Source organism: Arachis stenosperma, chromosome 1, assembly GCF_014773155.1.
Source record: "Arachis stenosperma cultivar V10309 chromosome 1, arast.V10309.gnm1.PFL2, whole genome shotgun sequence".
Taxonomy (NCBI): Eukaryota; Viridiplantae; Streptophyta; class Magnoliopsida; order Fabales; family Fabaceae; genus Arachis; species Arachis stenosperma.
The window spans coordinates 35,624,311-35,640,906 of record NC_080377.1 but is presented as its reverse complement, the minus strand read 5'-3'; the positions used below and the strand labels follow the sequence as shown (position 1 = coordinate 35,640,906).

General features: G+C 41.6%; 1 non-coding gene across 1 annotated transcript; it reads right to left on the bottom strand.

The window, feature by feature from the left end:
• Positions 1-695: 695 nt before the first annotated feature.
• On the bottom strand, positions 696-803 carry LOC130948447 (small nucleolar RNA R71). The gene has a single exon (XR_009073055.1). It is a non-coding gene; the product is annotated as a small nucleolar RNA R71 (small nucleolar RNA).
• Between the last annotated feature and the right edge of the window lie 15,793 nt (positions 804-16,596).

The window sequence follows — 16,596 nt, the reverse complement described above, 5'->3', positions numbered from 1 at the left end:
ACTATCAACAATTCGAACTTTATCTCTCTTGATAAGTTCGAATTCTTCTTCTTCTACCTTCTCCTTCTATTCTTCTTTTCCTCTGACATCTCAAGGAATCTCTATACTGTGACATAGAGGATTCCATATTTTCTTATTCTCTTCTCTTTCATATGAGCAGGAGCAAAGACAAAAGCATTCTTGTTGAGGCTGACCCTGAACCTGAAAGGACCTTGAAGCGAAAGCTAAGAGAAGCTAAAGCACTACTCTCTGTAGAGGACCTAACAGAAATCTTCAAACAAGAAGAAGACATGGCAGCCGAAAACAACAATAATGCCAACAATGCAAGGAAGGTGCTGGGTGACTTTACTGCACCTACTCCCGACTTCTATGGGAGAAGCATCTCTATCCCTGCCATTGGAGCAAACAACTTTGAGCTTAAGCCTCAATTAGTTTCTCTAATGCAACAGAATTGCAAGTTCCATGGACTTCCATTGGAAGATCCTCATCAGTTTTTAGCTGAATTCTTGCAAATTTGTGACATTGTCAAGACCAATGGGGTTGACCCTGAGGTCTACAGACTTATGCTATTCCCTTTTGCTGTAAGAGATAGAGCTAGGATATGGTTGGACTCACAACCTAAAGAAAGCCTGAACTCTTGGGAAAAGCTAGTCAATGCCTTCTTGGCAAAGTTCTTTCCACCTCAAAAATTGAGTAAGCTTAGAGTGGAAGTCCAAACCTTCAGACAGAAGGAAGGTGAATCCCTCTATGAAGCTTGGGAAAGATACAAATAATTGATCAGAAAGTGTCCTTCTGACATGCTTTCTGAATGGAGCATCATAGGTATCTTCTATGATGGTCTATCTGAACTGTCCAAGATGTCATTGGACAGCTCTGCTGGAGGATCTCTTCATCTGAAGAAGACGCCTGCAGAAGCTCAAGAACTCATTGAAATGGTTGCAAATAACCAATTTATGTATACTTTTGAAAGGAATCCTGTGAACAATGGGACGAATCAGAAGAAAGGAGTTCTTGAGATTGATACTCTGAATGCCATATTGGCTCAGAACAAAATATTGACTCAGCAAGTCAATGTGATTTCTCAAAGTCTGCCTGGAATGTAAGCTGTACCAGGCAGTACTAAGGACGCTTCATCTGAAGAAGAAGCTTATGATCCTAAGAACCCATCAATAGGAGAGGTGAATTACATGGGAGAACCCTATGGAAACACCTATAATCCTTCATGGAGAAATCATCCAAATCTCTCATGGAAGGATCAACAGAGAACTCAACAAGGTTTCAACAACAATAATGGTGGAAGAAACAGGTTTAGCAATGACAAGCCTTTTCCATCACCTTCTCAGCAACAGACAGAGAATTCTAAGCAGAGCCACTCTGACTTAGCAACCATGGTCTCTGATCTAATCAAAACCACTCAAAGTTTCATGACTGAAACAAGGTCCTCCATTAGAAACTTGGAGGCACAAGTGGGTCAGCTAAGTAAGAAAGTTACTGAACTCCCTCCTAGTACTCTTCCAAGCAATACAGAAGAGAATCCAAAAGGAAAGTGTAAGGCCATCAACATGGCCGAATTTGGAGAGGAGAAAGAGACAGTGATTGCCACTGAGGAAGACCTCAATGGACGTCCATTGGCCTCCAATGAGTTCCCTAATGAGGAACCATGGGAATCTGAGGCTCACACTGAGACCATAGAGATTCCATTGGATTTACTTCTGCCATTCATGAGCTCTGATGAGTATTCTTCCTCTGAAGAGGACGAAGATGTCACTGAAGAGCAAGTTGCTAAGTACCTTGGAGCAATCATGAAGCTAAATGACAAGTTATTTGGTAATGAGACTTGGGAGGATGAACCCCCTTTGCTCACCAAGGAACTGGATGACTTGACTAGGCAGAGATTACCTCAAAAGAGACAGGACCCTGGGAAGTTCTCAATACCTTGTACATTAGGCATCATGACCTTCGAGAAGGCTCTGTGTGACCTAGGGTCAAGCATAAACCTCATGCCTCTCTCTGTAATGGAGAAGCTAGGGATCTTTGAGGTACAAGCTGCAAGAATCTCACTAGAGATGGCAGACAATTCAAGAAAATAAGCTTATGGACTTGTAGAGGATGTTCTGGTAAAGGTTGAAGACCATTACATCCCTGCTGATTTCATAGTCCTAGAGACTGGGAAGTGCATGGATGAATCCATCATCCTTGGCAGATCCTTCCTTGCCACAGCAAAGGCTGTGATTGATGTTGACAGAGGAGAATTGATCATTCAAGTGAATGAAGAATCCTTTGTGTTTAAGGCTCAAGGATATCCCTCTGTAACCATGGAGAGGAAGCATGAAGAGCTTCTCTCAAAATAGAGTCAAACAGATCCCCCACAGTCAAACTCTAAGTTTAGTGTTGGGAGGCCACAACCAAATTCTAAGTTTGGTGTTGAACCCCCACATTCAAACTCTAAGTTTGGTGTTGGGAGGTTCCAACATTCCTCTGAACATCTGTGAGGCTCCATGAGAGCCCACTGTCAAGCTACTGACATTAAAGAAGCGCTTGTTGGGAGGCAACCCAATGTTATATTTATCTATTTTCCATTGTTATTTTATGTTTTCTATAGGTTGATGATCATGTGAAGTCCCAAAAACAATTGAAAAAGCAAAAACAAAATGAAAAAATAGAAAGAAAAACAGCACACCCTGGAGGAAAAGCTTGCTGGTGTTTAAACGCCAGTAAGGGCAGCAAATGGGCGTTTAACGCCCAGTCTGGCACCATTCTGGGCGTTTAACGCTAGAAAGGAGCACCAGACTGGCGTTTAACGCTAGAAAGGGGCACCAGACTGGCGTTTAACGCCAGAAAAGGGCAGCAGCCCGGCGTTTAATGCCAAGATTGGCAGAAAGGGCGTTTTACACGCCACTTGGTGCAGGGATGAGATATCCTTGACACCTCAGGATCTGTGGACCCCACAAGATCCCCATCTACCCCACCCCTCTCTCTCTTCTTCACCCATTCACCAATCACCTCAACACCTCTTCCCCAAAAACCCCTCACCTATCAAATCCATTCTCTTCACCACTCACATCCATCCTTCATAAAACCCCACCTACCTCACCATTCAAATTTAAACCACTTTCCCTCCCAAACCCACCCATAATGGCCGAACCCTACCCCTCTCTCCACTCCTATATAAACCCATCTTCACCCTCTCATTTTCACACATCATACACACTACTTCTCCCCCTTGGCCGAATCACTCCCACTTCTCCATCTCCTCCATTTTCTTCTTCTTCTCCGTCCCTCTTTCTTCTTTTGCTCGAGGACGAGCAAACCTTCTAAGTTTGGTGTGGTAAAAGCGTTGCTTTTTATTTTTCCATAACCATTTATGGCACCTAAGGCTGGAGAAACCTCTAGAAAGAGGAAAGGGAAGGCAAAAGCTTCCACCTCCGAGTCATGGGAGATGGAGAGATTCATCTCAAGGGTACATCAAGACCACTTCTATGAAGTTATGGCCATGAAGAAGGTGATCCCCGAGGTCCCTTTCAAACTCAAAAAGAGTGAATATCCAGAGATCCAACATGAGATCCGAAGAAGAGGTTGGGAAGTTCTTACCAACCCCATTCAACAAGTCGGAATCTTAATGGTTCAAGAGTTCTATGCCAATGCATGGATCACCAAGAACCATGATCAAAGTGTGAACCCGGACCCAAAGAATTGGCTTACAATGGTTCGGGGGAAATGCTTAGATTTTAGTTCGGAAAATGTAAGGTTGGCATTCAACTTGCCCATGATGCAAGGAGATGAACACCCCTACACTAGAAGGGTCAACTTTGATCAAAGGTTGGACCAAGTCCTCATAGACATTTGTGAAGAGGGTGCTCAATGGAAGAGAGATTCAAGAGGGAAGCTGGTTCAACTGAGAAGGCATGACCTCAAGCCCGTGGCTAGGGGATGGTTGGAGTTTATCCAACGCTCAATCATTCCCACTAGCAACCGGTCCGAAGCTACTATAGATCGGGCTATCATGATTCATAGCATCATGATTGGAGAGGAAGTAGAAGTTCATGAGGTTATATCCCAAGAACTTTATAAGGTGGCGGACAAGTCCTCTACCTTGGCAAGGTTAGCCTTCCTTCATCTCATTTGTCACCTCTGTAATTCAATTGGAATTAACATAGAGGGAGACATCCTCATTGATGAGGACAAGCCCATCACTAAGAAGAGGATGGAGCAAACAAGAGATCCCACTCATGGACATGAGAAAATTCCTCATCATGAAATCCCTGAGATGCCTCAAGGGATGCACTTTCCTCCACAAAACTATTGGGAGCAAATCAACACCTCCCTAGGAGAATTGAGTTCCAACATGGGACAACTAAGGGTGGAGCACCAAGAGTGATGAGCGGATAATTTATACGCTTTTTGGCATTATTTTCAGTATATTTTTAGTATATTTTAGTTAGTTTTTATTACATTTTTATTAGTTTTTAGTTAAAATTCACATTTCTGGGCTTTACTATGAGTTTGTGTGTTTTTCTGTGATTTCAGGTATTTTCTGGCTGAAATTGAGGGATCTGAGCAAAAATCTGATTCAGAGACTAAAAGGACTGTAGATGCTGTTGGATTCTAACCTCCCTGCACTCGAAGTATATTTTCTGGAGCTACAGAAATCCAATTGGTGCGCTCTCAACGGCATTGGAAAGTAGACATCCTGGGCTTTCCAGCAATGTATAATAGTCCATACTTTGCCCGAGATTTGATGGCCCAAACCAGCATTACAAAACAGCTTCAGAATTCCTAGCGTTTAACGCTGGAACTGGCATAAAAATTGGAGTTAAACGCCCAAACTGGCACAAAAGCTGGCGTTTAACTCCAAGAAGAGTCTCTACACGAAAATACTTCAATGCTCAGCCCAAGCACACACCAAGTGGGCCCGGAAGTAGATTTTTCTGTCATTTACTCATATCTGTAAACCCTAGGTTACTAGTTCACTATTAATAGGATCTTTTGACATTGTATCTGTACCTCATGACACTTTACACGTTTTTCATTGTATCTTCTACAGCATGAGTCTCTAAACCCCATGGTTGGGGGTGAGGAGCTCTGCTGTGTCTTGATGGATTAATGCAATTACCATTATTTTTCATTCAATCATGCTTGCTTCCGTTCTAAGATATCACTTGTTCTTAAACCTGATGAATGTGATGATCCGTGACACTCATCATCATTCTCAACTATGAACGTGTGCCTGACAACCACCTCCGTTCTACCTTAGATTGAGTAGATATCTCTTGGACTCCTTAATCAGAATCTTCGTGGTATAAGCTAGAATTGATGGCGACATTCAAGAGAATCCGGAAGGTCTAAACCTTGTCTGTGGTATTCTGAGTAGGATTCAAGGATTGAATGACTGTGACGAGCTTCAAACTCCTAAGGGCTGGGCGTTAGTGACAGACGCAAAAGAATCATTGGATTCTATTCCAACCCGATTGAGAACCGACAGATGATTAGCCGTGCTGTGACAGAGCGCGTTGAACATTTTCACTGAGAGGATGGGAGGTAGCCATTGACAACGGTGAAACCCTACATACAGCTTGCCATGGAAGGAGCCTTGCGTGTTTGAAGAAGAAGACAGTAGGAAAGCAGAGGTTCAAGAGACAGAGCATCTCCAAAACCTCAACCTGTTCCCCATTACTGCAAAACAAGTACTTATTTCATGTTCTTTTGCTTTTTACAATCAACCCTGATAATTATTGATATCCTGACTAAGAGTTACAAGATAACCATAGCTTGCTTCAAGCCGACAATCTCCGTGGGATCGACCCTTACTCACGTAAGGTATTACTTGGACGACCCAGTGCACTTGCTGGTTAGTTGTGCGGGATTGCAAAAGTGTGATTGCAATTTTGTGCACCAAGTTTTTGGCGCCGTTGCTGGGGATTGTTCGAGTTTGGACAACTGACAGCTTATCTTGTTGCTTAGATTAGGACTGTTTTATTTTTGTTGGTTTAGAGTCTTTTATTTGAGTATAATTTCATATTTTAAGTTTGGTGTCAATTGCATGCTTTTGTTTTTCTTTTAATTTTTCGAAATTACTTGTTCTTAGTCCCTTTTTGATCTTTAAAAATTCTAAGTTTGGTGTCTTCTTTGTGTTTTCCTTTAGGTTTTTGAAAATTTATGTTTGATTTTCTGAAAAATCTTAAGTTTGGTGTCTCTCTGTTGTTTTTATCTTTCCTTTTTTTTTAAAAAATATATATATACATATATATCTTGATTATTATTCACAACAATTCCCTTTTCTCCATCATGGACATAAATGGGAATGAACAGTCCAAAAGGACTCTGGGGTCATATGCTAACCCCATTACAGCTGCATATGGGAGTAGCATCTGTATACCTCCCATCAAAGCAAGCAGCTTTGAGCTAAACCCTCAACTCATTATCATGGTGCAGCAAAATTGCCAGTATTCCGGTCTTCCACAGGAAGAACCTACTGAGTTTCTGGCACAATTCTTACAACTTGCTGACACAGTACGTGATAAAGAGGTGGATCAGGATGTCTACAGATTATTACTGTTTTCATTTGCTGTAAAAGATCAAGCTAAGAGGTGGTTAAATAACCAACCTACAGCAAGCATAAAGACATGGAAACAGTTATCAGACAAATTCCTGAATCAATTTTACCCTCCAAAAAGGATGACACAGCTAAGACTGGACATCCAAGGCTTTAAACAAGAGGATAATGAATCCCTTTATAATGCCTGGGAGAGGTATAGAGGTATGCTAAGAAAATGCCCCTCTGAAATGTTTTCAAAGTGGGTACAGTTAGACATCTTCTACTATGGGCTTACAGAAAAAGCTCAGATGTCTCTAGACTACTCAGCTGGTGGATCTATACATATGAGGAAGACGATTGAGGAGGCTCAAGAGCTTATAGATACTGTTGCTAGAAATCAACATTTGTACTCTAGCAATGAGTCCTCTACAAAAGAAAAAGTTATGGCATTAGCCACTGATCCTAATCCTCAAGAACAGATGGTTGAGCTTAATCAACAATTACACCTGATGACAAAACAGTTAGCAGAATTTAAAGAGATGCTCCAAGAGACTAAAATTGCTAACAAGAACATAGAATCACAGTTGAATCAGGCAAAATAGCAGCTATCTAAACAGATAACAGAAGAATGCCAAGCAGTTCAACTGAGGAGTGGGAAGACATTGAATAACACTGCTCAAAGTAGCAAAAAGTCAATAAAGGAACAATTGACAGAGGATAGCCAAACCACTATCCAAAATCCCTCTGAGGACAGTAAGAGCCCAGAGAGGAATACTATTGGCGTTCAAACGCCAGAAAAGGGGGGAAAGCTGGCGTTAAACGCCCATTCCCTGCCCAGTTCTCGCGTTCAAACGCCAGAAAAGGGGGAAAAGTTGGCGTTAAACACCCATTTTCCACCCAATCCTGGCGTTCAAACACAACAGGGGAACCAGACACCTGAGAGTGCTGATAATAACCCCTCTAAAAAGGCATCTCCAACCACTTTTGTAAAGAATAAACCTGCAGCAACCAAGGTTGAAGAATATAAAGCCAAGATGCCTTATCCTCAGAAACTCCGCCAAGCGGAGCAGGATAAGCAATTTGCCCGCTTTGCAGACTACCTAAGGACTCTTGAAATAAAAATTCCGTTTGCAGAGGCACTTGAGCAAATACCTTCTTATGCTAAGTTCATGAAAGAGATCTTAAGCCATAAGAAGGATTGGAGAGAAACTGAAAAAGTGTTTCTCACTAAAGAATGCAGTGCAGTCATTCTGAAAAGCTTACCAGAAAAGCTTCAAGATCCAGGAAGCTTTATGATACCATGCACATTAGAAGGTGCTTGCACCAAGATAGCCCTGTGTGACCTTGGAGCAAGTATCAATCTAATACCTGCATCTACTATCAGAAAGCTTGGGTTGACTGAAGAAGTCAAACCAACTCGAATATGCCTCCAACTTGCTGATGGCTCCATTAAATATCCATCAGGCATAATTGAGGACATGATTGTCAAGGTTGGGCCATTTGCCTTTCCAACTGACTTTGTAGTGCTGGAAATGGAGGAGCACAAGAATGCAACTCTCATTCTAGGAAGACCTTTCCTAGCAACTGGACGAACTCTCATTGATGTACAAAAAGGGGAAGTAACCCTGAGAGTCAATGAGGATGAGTTCAAGTTGAATGCTGTAAAAGCTATGCAGCATCCAGACACACCAAATGACTGCATGGGCGCTGACATTATTGACTCTTTGGTGGAAGAGATCAATATGACTGGAAGTCTAGAATCAGAGCTTGAGGACATCTTCAAGGATGCTCAGCCTGATCAGGAAGAACCAGAGGAAACAAAAGAATTTTTGAAAATTCCTCAGGAGGAGGATAAGCCTCCTAAACCTGAACTTAAACCACTACCACCATCCCTGAAGTATGCATTCCTGGGAGAGGGTGACACTTTTTCAGTGATTATAAGCTCTGCTTTAAATCCACAGGAAGAGGAAGCACTGATTCAAGTGCTAAGGACACACAAGACAGCTCTTGGGTGGTCCATAAGTGATCTTAAGGGCATTAGCCCAGCAAGATGCATGCACAAGATCCTATTAGAGGATAATGCCAAACCAGTGGTCCAACCACAAAGGCGGCTAAATCCATCCATGAAGAAGGTGGTGCAGAAAGAGGTCACTAAATTACTAGAGGCTGGGATTATTTATCCTATTTCTGATAGCCCCTGGGTGAGCCCTGTCCAAGTTGTCCCCAAGAAGGGAGGCATGACAGTAGTTCATAATGAAAAAAATGAACTGGTTCCTACAAGAACAGTCACAGGGTGGCGTATGTGTATTGACTACAGAAGGCTCAATACAGCCACCAGAAAGGATCATTTTCCTTTACCGTTCATAGACCAAATGCTAGAAAGACTAGCTGGTCATGATTATTACTGCTTTTTGGATGGCTATTCAGGCTACAACCAAATTGCAGTAGATCCTCAAGACCAAGAAAAAACAGCATTCACTTGCCCTTCTGGCGTGTTTGCCTACAGGAGGATGCCTTTTGGTCTGTGTAATGCTCCTGCAACCTTTCAGATATGCATGCTATCCATCTTCTCTGATATGGTGGAAAAATTCCTAGAAGTCTTTATGGATGACTTCTCAGTATATGGAGACTCATTCAGCTCCTGTCTTAACCACCTAGCACTTGTCCTGAAAAGGTGCCAAGAGACTAACCTGGTTTTAAACTGGGAGAAATGTCACTTTATGGTGACTGAAGGGATTGTCCTTGGGCACAAAATTTCAAGCAGGGGAATAGAGGTGGATAAGGCAAAGGTAGAGGTAATTGAAAAATTACCACCACCTGCCAATGTTAAGGCAATCAGAAGCTTTCTGGGACATGCAGGATTCTACAGAAGGTTTATAAAGGATTTTTCAAAAATTGCTAAACCTCTAAGTAACCTGCTAGCTGCTGACACACCATTTGTGTTTGACACACAGTGTCTGCAGGCATTTGAGACCCTGAAGGCCAAGCTGGTCACAGCACCAGTCATCTCTGCACCAGACTGGACATTACCATTCGAATTAATGTGTGATGCCAGTGACCATGCCATTGGTGCAGTGTTGGGACAGAGGCATAACAAGCTTCTGCACGTCATTTATTATGCCAGCCGTATTCTAAATAATGCACAGAAGAATTACACAACCACAGAAAAGGAGTTACTTGCAGTGGTCTATGCCATTGACAAGTTTAGATCCTATCTAGTAGGATCAAAGGTGATTGTGTACACTGACCATGCTGCTCTTAAGTACTTACTCACAAAGCAGGATTCAAAACCCAGGCTCATAAGATGGGTGTTGCTTCTGCAAGAGTTTGATATAGAAATAAGAGACAGAAAAGGGACAGAGAACCAAGTAGCTGATCATCTGTCCCGAATAGAACCAGTAGCCGGGGCATCCCTCCCTTCTACTGAGATCTCTGAGACTTTCCCAGATGAGCAACTCTTTGCCATTCAGGAAGCTCCATGGTTTGCAGATATTGCAAATTATAAAGCTGTGAGGTTCATACCCCAGGAATACAGCAGGGTGCAAAGAAAGAAATTGATTTCAGATGCCAAGTACTACCTGTGGGATGAGCCATACCTCTTTAAGAGATGTGCAGACGGAATAATCCGCAGATGTGTACCCAGAGAGGAAGCACAAAGAATCCTGTGGCACTGCCATGGATCACAATATGGAGGACACTTTGGAGGTGAGCGAACAGCAACCAAGGTCCTCCAATGCGGATTCTACTGGCCTACTCTCTATAGAGATGCCCGAGAGTTTGTGCGTAACTGTGACAGTTGCCAAAGAGCTGGTAACTTGCCTTATGGTTATGCCATGCCTCAGCAAGGGATCCTAGAGATTGAATTGTTTGATGTATGGGGAATTGACTTCATGGGCCCCTTCCCACCATCATACTCGAACACTTATATTCTAGTGGCAGTAGACTATGTATCTAAATGGGTGGAAGCAATTGCCACACCCAATAATGATACCAAGACCGTGCTGAAATTTCTCCAAAAATACATCTTCAGCAGGTTTGGTGTTCCCAGGGTACTAATCAGTGATGGGGGCACTCATTTCTGCAATAAACAACTGTACTCTGCTATGGTTAGATATGGAATTAGCCACAAAGTAGTAACTCCGTATCACCCACAGACAAATGGGCAAGCTGAGGTCTCTAACAGAGAGCTCAAAAGAATCCTGGAACGGACTGTTATTGCCCGTAGAAAGGATTGGGCAAAGAGCTTGGATGATGCTCTGTGGGCATACAGAACAGCATTCAAGACTCCTATAGGAACCTCTCCATACCAACTGGTGTATGGGAAGGCCTGTCATCTGCTCGTGGAACTGGAACATAAAGCCTACTGGGCAACCAGATTCCTAAACATGGATGCTAAGTTAGCTGGTGAAAAAAGATTGCTCCAGCTAAATGAGCTAGAGGAGTTCATACTCAATGCCTTTGAAAATGCAAAAATTTATAAGGAAAAGGCAAAGAAGTGGCATGACAAGAAGTTGTCATCCAGAGTCTTTGAGCCAGGACAAAAAGTCCTGCTCTTCAACTCTAGGCTCAGATTGTTCCCAGGAAAACTTAAATCCCGTTGGAGAGGTCCGTATGTGATTACAGGAGTATCACCATATGGATATGTTGAGCTTCAGGATACTGATTCTGACAAGAAGTTCATTGTCAACGGACAGAGGATCAAGCACTATCTTGAAAGCAATTTTGAGCAAGAATGCTCAAAACTGAGACTTGAGTGATTCTCAGTGAAGGTCCAGCTAAAGACAGTAAAGAAGCGCTTGCTGGGAGGCAACCCAGTGATTAGAAGGGTATCTGTTCTGTTTAATCAAGGTTTGATACATATTCTTAAAGGGCAATTATCAAAATTGAAGGAATTCACAGAGTTACAGAAGGATTCAGTGCAAAAAGCAGAGAAAAAGAGCTTGCTGGCGAAAAAACGCCAGTAAGGGGTACTTTGGGCGTTAAACGCCAGAATGGGCACCATTCTGGGCGTTTAACGCCAGGTGTGCAGCATCCTAGGCGTTTAGCAAAACGCCCAGTGATAAAGGGATTTCTGGCATTTAACACCAGCCAGGATACCTGGCTGGGCGTTAAACGCCCAAATCGGCCAACAAATGGGCGTTAAACGCCAGAATGGATGCCATTCTGGGCGTTTAACGCCAGAAAGGCAGGGGGAGGAGATTTTGTTCCCACTTCAAATTTTTTCAAACTTTCTTGTTTTAATCCATATTTTTCTACATAAACACATTACAAACTCTCATCATTCACCTTCCAATTTCAAAAAAAAAATTAGAATCTTCTTCAAATCTATTTCAAATCCTTTCCTAGACTCTTTCAAAAACTCAATTATCTCCTCAAATTTTTTCCATATCTTCTCAAATCTCCCTCAAATTTTCGAAAATCTCTCCTCCTCTCCTATTTAAACACGTTCGGCCACCCTCCTTCCCCACACCATTCGAATTTGCTCTCCTCCTCTCTCCCTTCTTTGCCTTTTTTTGCTTGAGGACAAGCAAACCTCTAAGTTTGGTGTGCTATCCGTGATCACTAGGCCAAGATTTATCAAGATCATGGCTCCTAGAGAAAAACAAACCAATTCAAGAGGCAAGAAAGAGAATAATCCAAAGGATGTTTTGAGTCAAGAGAGGTTCTTAACCAAAGAACATGCAGACCATTACCACAAAATAATGGGTCTGAGGTCAGTGATCCCGGAAGTCAAATTCAATCTGAAAGAAGATGAATATGCGGAGATCCAAGAGCAAATTCGAAACAGAGGATGGGAAGTTCTAACCAACCCTGAGACAAAGGTTGGAAGGAACATGGTTCAGGAATTCTACTCAAATCTGTGGCTGACAGATAAGCAGAGAATGACTGGAACTGCTTTCCATGCTTACAGAGCTATGGTCAGAGGGAGAAATATTTACTTCCATCTGGACAAAATAAGAGAGGTCTTCAAATTGCCTCAACTGCAAGATGACCCTGAATCCTTTAATAAGAGGATGGTGAGAGCAGATAAAGGGTTGGATCAAGTTCTAGAGGACATATGCCTCCCTGGAACTAAGTGGATAACCAATTCAAAAGGTATCCCAAACCAAATCAAGAGGGGAGACCTCAAACCAATTGCGAGAGGCTGGCTAGATTTTATTGGGCGTTCCATATTGCCCACTAGCAACCGTTCTGAGGTCACTATCAAGAGGGCAGTGATGATTCATTGCATTATGCTTGGAAAAGAAGTGGAGGTTCATCATCTGATTGCTTGTGAGATCTACACAATTGCAAATAAGAATTCCACTGAAGCCAAACTGGCCTACCCAAGCTTGATCTCCTTGCTCTGTAAAGAGGCTAGGGTAAAAATGGGAGTAGATGAATTCATACCCATTGAACATCCAATCACCAAGAAGTCAATGGAAGGACAAATGCAAGACAACTCTATCAAAAAGAAGGCGCAGGAGTTCCTCCCTAAATTTCCTAAAATTGACTACTGGGCCAGCCTAGAAGCATCTATCACCAAGTTGCAAGAAACTATGGAGCAACTTAAGGAAGAACAGCAGAATCAGAACGGCATGCTCTGCAAATTACTGAAGGAACAAGAGAAGCAGGGGCGTGAACTTCAAGAGATGAAACGCCAAAAGCTCTCCCCTCAAGTTGAGGGAGCATCCACTTCTCAAAATCAAGGTTGTTGAGTCCTAACTCTGTGATAACCTCCATCATTAGGAGCCTATTTAAATTTTTTGTTTTCTATTACTATTAGTCTTATCTTATATATATTTTTGAGTCTTGTTCTTAATTCAGGATTAATAAAATTTAAAGTTCATGTCTTAAAGCTATGAATGTCCTATGAATCCATCACCTCTCTTAAATGAAAAATGCTTTTATCACAAAAGAACAAGAAGTACAGGATTTCGAATTTATCTCTGAAACTAGTTGAATTAGTTTGATGTGGTGACAATACTTTTTGTTTTCTGAATGAATGCTTGAACAGTGCATATGTCTTTTGAATTTGTTATTTTAAGAATGTTAAAATTTTTGGCTCTTGAAAGAATGATGGAAAAGGATAACTGTTATTGAGGATCTGAAAAATCATCAAATTGATTCTTGAAGCAAGAAAAAGCAAAAAAAAAATTTCGAAAAAAAAAAGAAAAAGAAAGAAGTAAAGTTGTGATCCAAGGCAAAAAGAGTGTGCTTAAGAACCCTGGACACCTCTAATTGGGGACTCTAGCAAAGCTGAGTCACAATCTGAAAAGGTTCACCCAATTATGTGTCTGTGGCATGTATGTATCCGGTGGTAATACTGGAAGACAGAGTGCTTTGGGCCACAGCCAAGACTCATGAAATAGCTATGTTCAAGAATCATCATACTTAACTAGGAGAATCAATAACACTATCTGAGTTCTGAGTTCCTATGGATGCCAATCATTCTGAACTTCAAAGGATAAAGCGAGATGCCAAAACTGTTCGGAAGCAAAAAGCTACTAGTCCCGCTCATCTAATTGGAGCTAAGTTTCTTTGATATTTTGGAGTCTATAGTATATTCTCTTCTTTTTATTCTATTTTGATTTTCAGTTGCTTGGGGACAAGCAACAATTTAAGTTTGGTGTTGTGATGAGCGGATAATTTATACGCTTTTTGGCATTATTTTCAGTATGTTTTTAGTATATTTTAGTTAGTTTTTATTACATTTTTATTAGTTTTTAGTTAAAATTCACTTTTCTGGGCTTTACTATGAGCTTGTGTGTTTTTCTGTGATTTCAGGTATTTTCTGGCTGAAATTGAGGGATCTGAGCAAAAATCTGATTCAGAGACTAAAAGGACTGCAGATGCTGTTGGATTCTGACCTCCCTGCACTCAAAGTGGATTTTCTGGAGCTACAGAAGCCCAATTGGCACGCTCTCAACGGCATTGGAAAGTAGACATCCTGGGCTTTCCAGCAATATATAATAGTTTATACTTTGCCCGAGATTTGATGGCCCAAACCGGCGTTGCAAAACAGCTTCAGAATTCCTAGCGTTTAACGCTGGAACTGGCATAAAAATTGGAGTTAAACGCCCAAACTGGCACAAAAGCTGGCGTTTAACTCCAAGAAGAGTCTCTACACGAAAATACTTCAATGCTCAGCCCAAGCACACACCAAGTGGGCCCGGAAGTGGATTTTTCTGTCATTTACTCATATCTGTAAACCCTAGGTTACTAGTTCACTATTAATAGGATCTTTTGACATTGTATCTGTACCTCATGACACTTTACACGTTTCTCATTGTATCTTCTATAGCATGAGTCTCTAAACCCCATTGTTGGGGGTGAGGAGCTCTGCTGTGTCTTGATGGATTAATGCAATTACTATTGTTTTTCATTCAATCATGCTTGCTTCCGTTCTAAGATATCACTTGTTCTTAAACCTGATGAATGTGATGATCCGTGACACTCATCATCATTCTCAACTATGAACGTGTGCCTGACAACCACCTCCGTTCTACCTTAGATTGAGTAGATATTTCTTGGATTCCTTAATCAGAATCTTCGTGGTATAAGCTAGAATTGATGGCGGCATTCAAGAGAATCCGGAAGGTCTAAACCTTGTCTGTGGTATTCTGAGTAGGATTCAAGGATTGAATGACTGTGACGAGCTTCAAACTCCTGAGGGCTAGGCGTTAGTGACAGACGCAAAAGAATCATTGGATTCTATTCCAACCTGATTGAGAACCGACAGATGATTAGCCGTGCTGTGACAGAGCGCGTTGAACATTTTCACTGAGAGGATGGGAGGTAGCCATTGACAACGGTGAAACCCTACATACAGCTTGCCATGGAAGGAGCCTTGCGTGTTTGAAGAAGAAGACAGTAGGAAAGCAGAGGTTCAAAAGACAGAGCATCTCCAAAACCTCAACCTGTTCCCCATTACTGCAAAACAAGTACTTATTTCATGTTCTTTTGCTTTTAACAATCAACCCTGATAATTATTGATATCCTGACTAAGAGTTACAAGATAACCATAGCTTGCTTCAAGCCGACAATCTCCGTGGGATCGACCCTTACTCACGTAAGGTATTACTTGGACGACCCAGTGCACTTGCTGGTTAGTTGTGCGGGATTGCAAAAGTGTGATTGCAATTTCGTGCACCAAAGAGCATTCCATCCTCCTCCATGAAATTAGAGAAGATCAAAGAATCATGAGAGAGGAGCGACAAAGGCAAGGAAGAGACATTGAGGAGCTCAAGCACTCCATAAGATCTTCAAGAGGAAGAACAAGCCGCCATCACTAAGGTGGACCCGTTCTTTAATCTCCTTGTTCTTTATTTTTCTGTTTTTCAAAAATTATGCTTTATGTTTTATTTATATTTGTGTCTTATGATCATTAGTGTCTTAGTGTCTATGCCTTAAAGTTATGAATATCCTATGAATCCATCACCTTTCTTAAATGAAAAATGTTCTTAATTGAAAAAGAGAAGAATTGCATGAATTTCGAATTTTATAACAGATTAATTATTTTGATGTGGTGGCAATAATTTTGACTTCTGAATGTATGCTTGAACAGTGCATATGTCTTTTGAATTTGTTGTTCATGAATGTTAAAATTGTTGGCTCTTGAAAGAATGATGAAAAAGGAGACATGTTACTGAGGATCTGAAAAATCATAAAAATGATTCTTGAAGCAAGAAAAAGCAGTGAATTCAAAAAAAAAAGAAAAAAAAAGAGCAAGCAGAAAAATCCAATAGCCCTTTAAACCAAAAGGCAAGGGTAATAAAAAGGATCTAAGGCTTTGAGCATCAATAGATAGGAGGGCCTACAGGAATAACATCCTGGCCTAAGCGGCTAAACCAAGCTGTCCCTAACCATGTGCTTGTGGCGTGAAGGTGTCAAGTGAAAACTTGAGATTGAGCAGTTAAAGTCGTGATCCAAAGCAAAAAGAGTGTGCTTAAGAACTCTGGACACCTCTAATTGGGGACTCTAGCAAAGCTGAGTCACAATCTGAAAAGGTTCACCCAGTTATGTGTCTGTGGCATGGATGTATCCGGTGGTGATACTGGAAAACAGAGTGCTTTGGACCA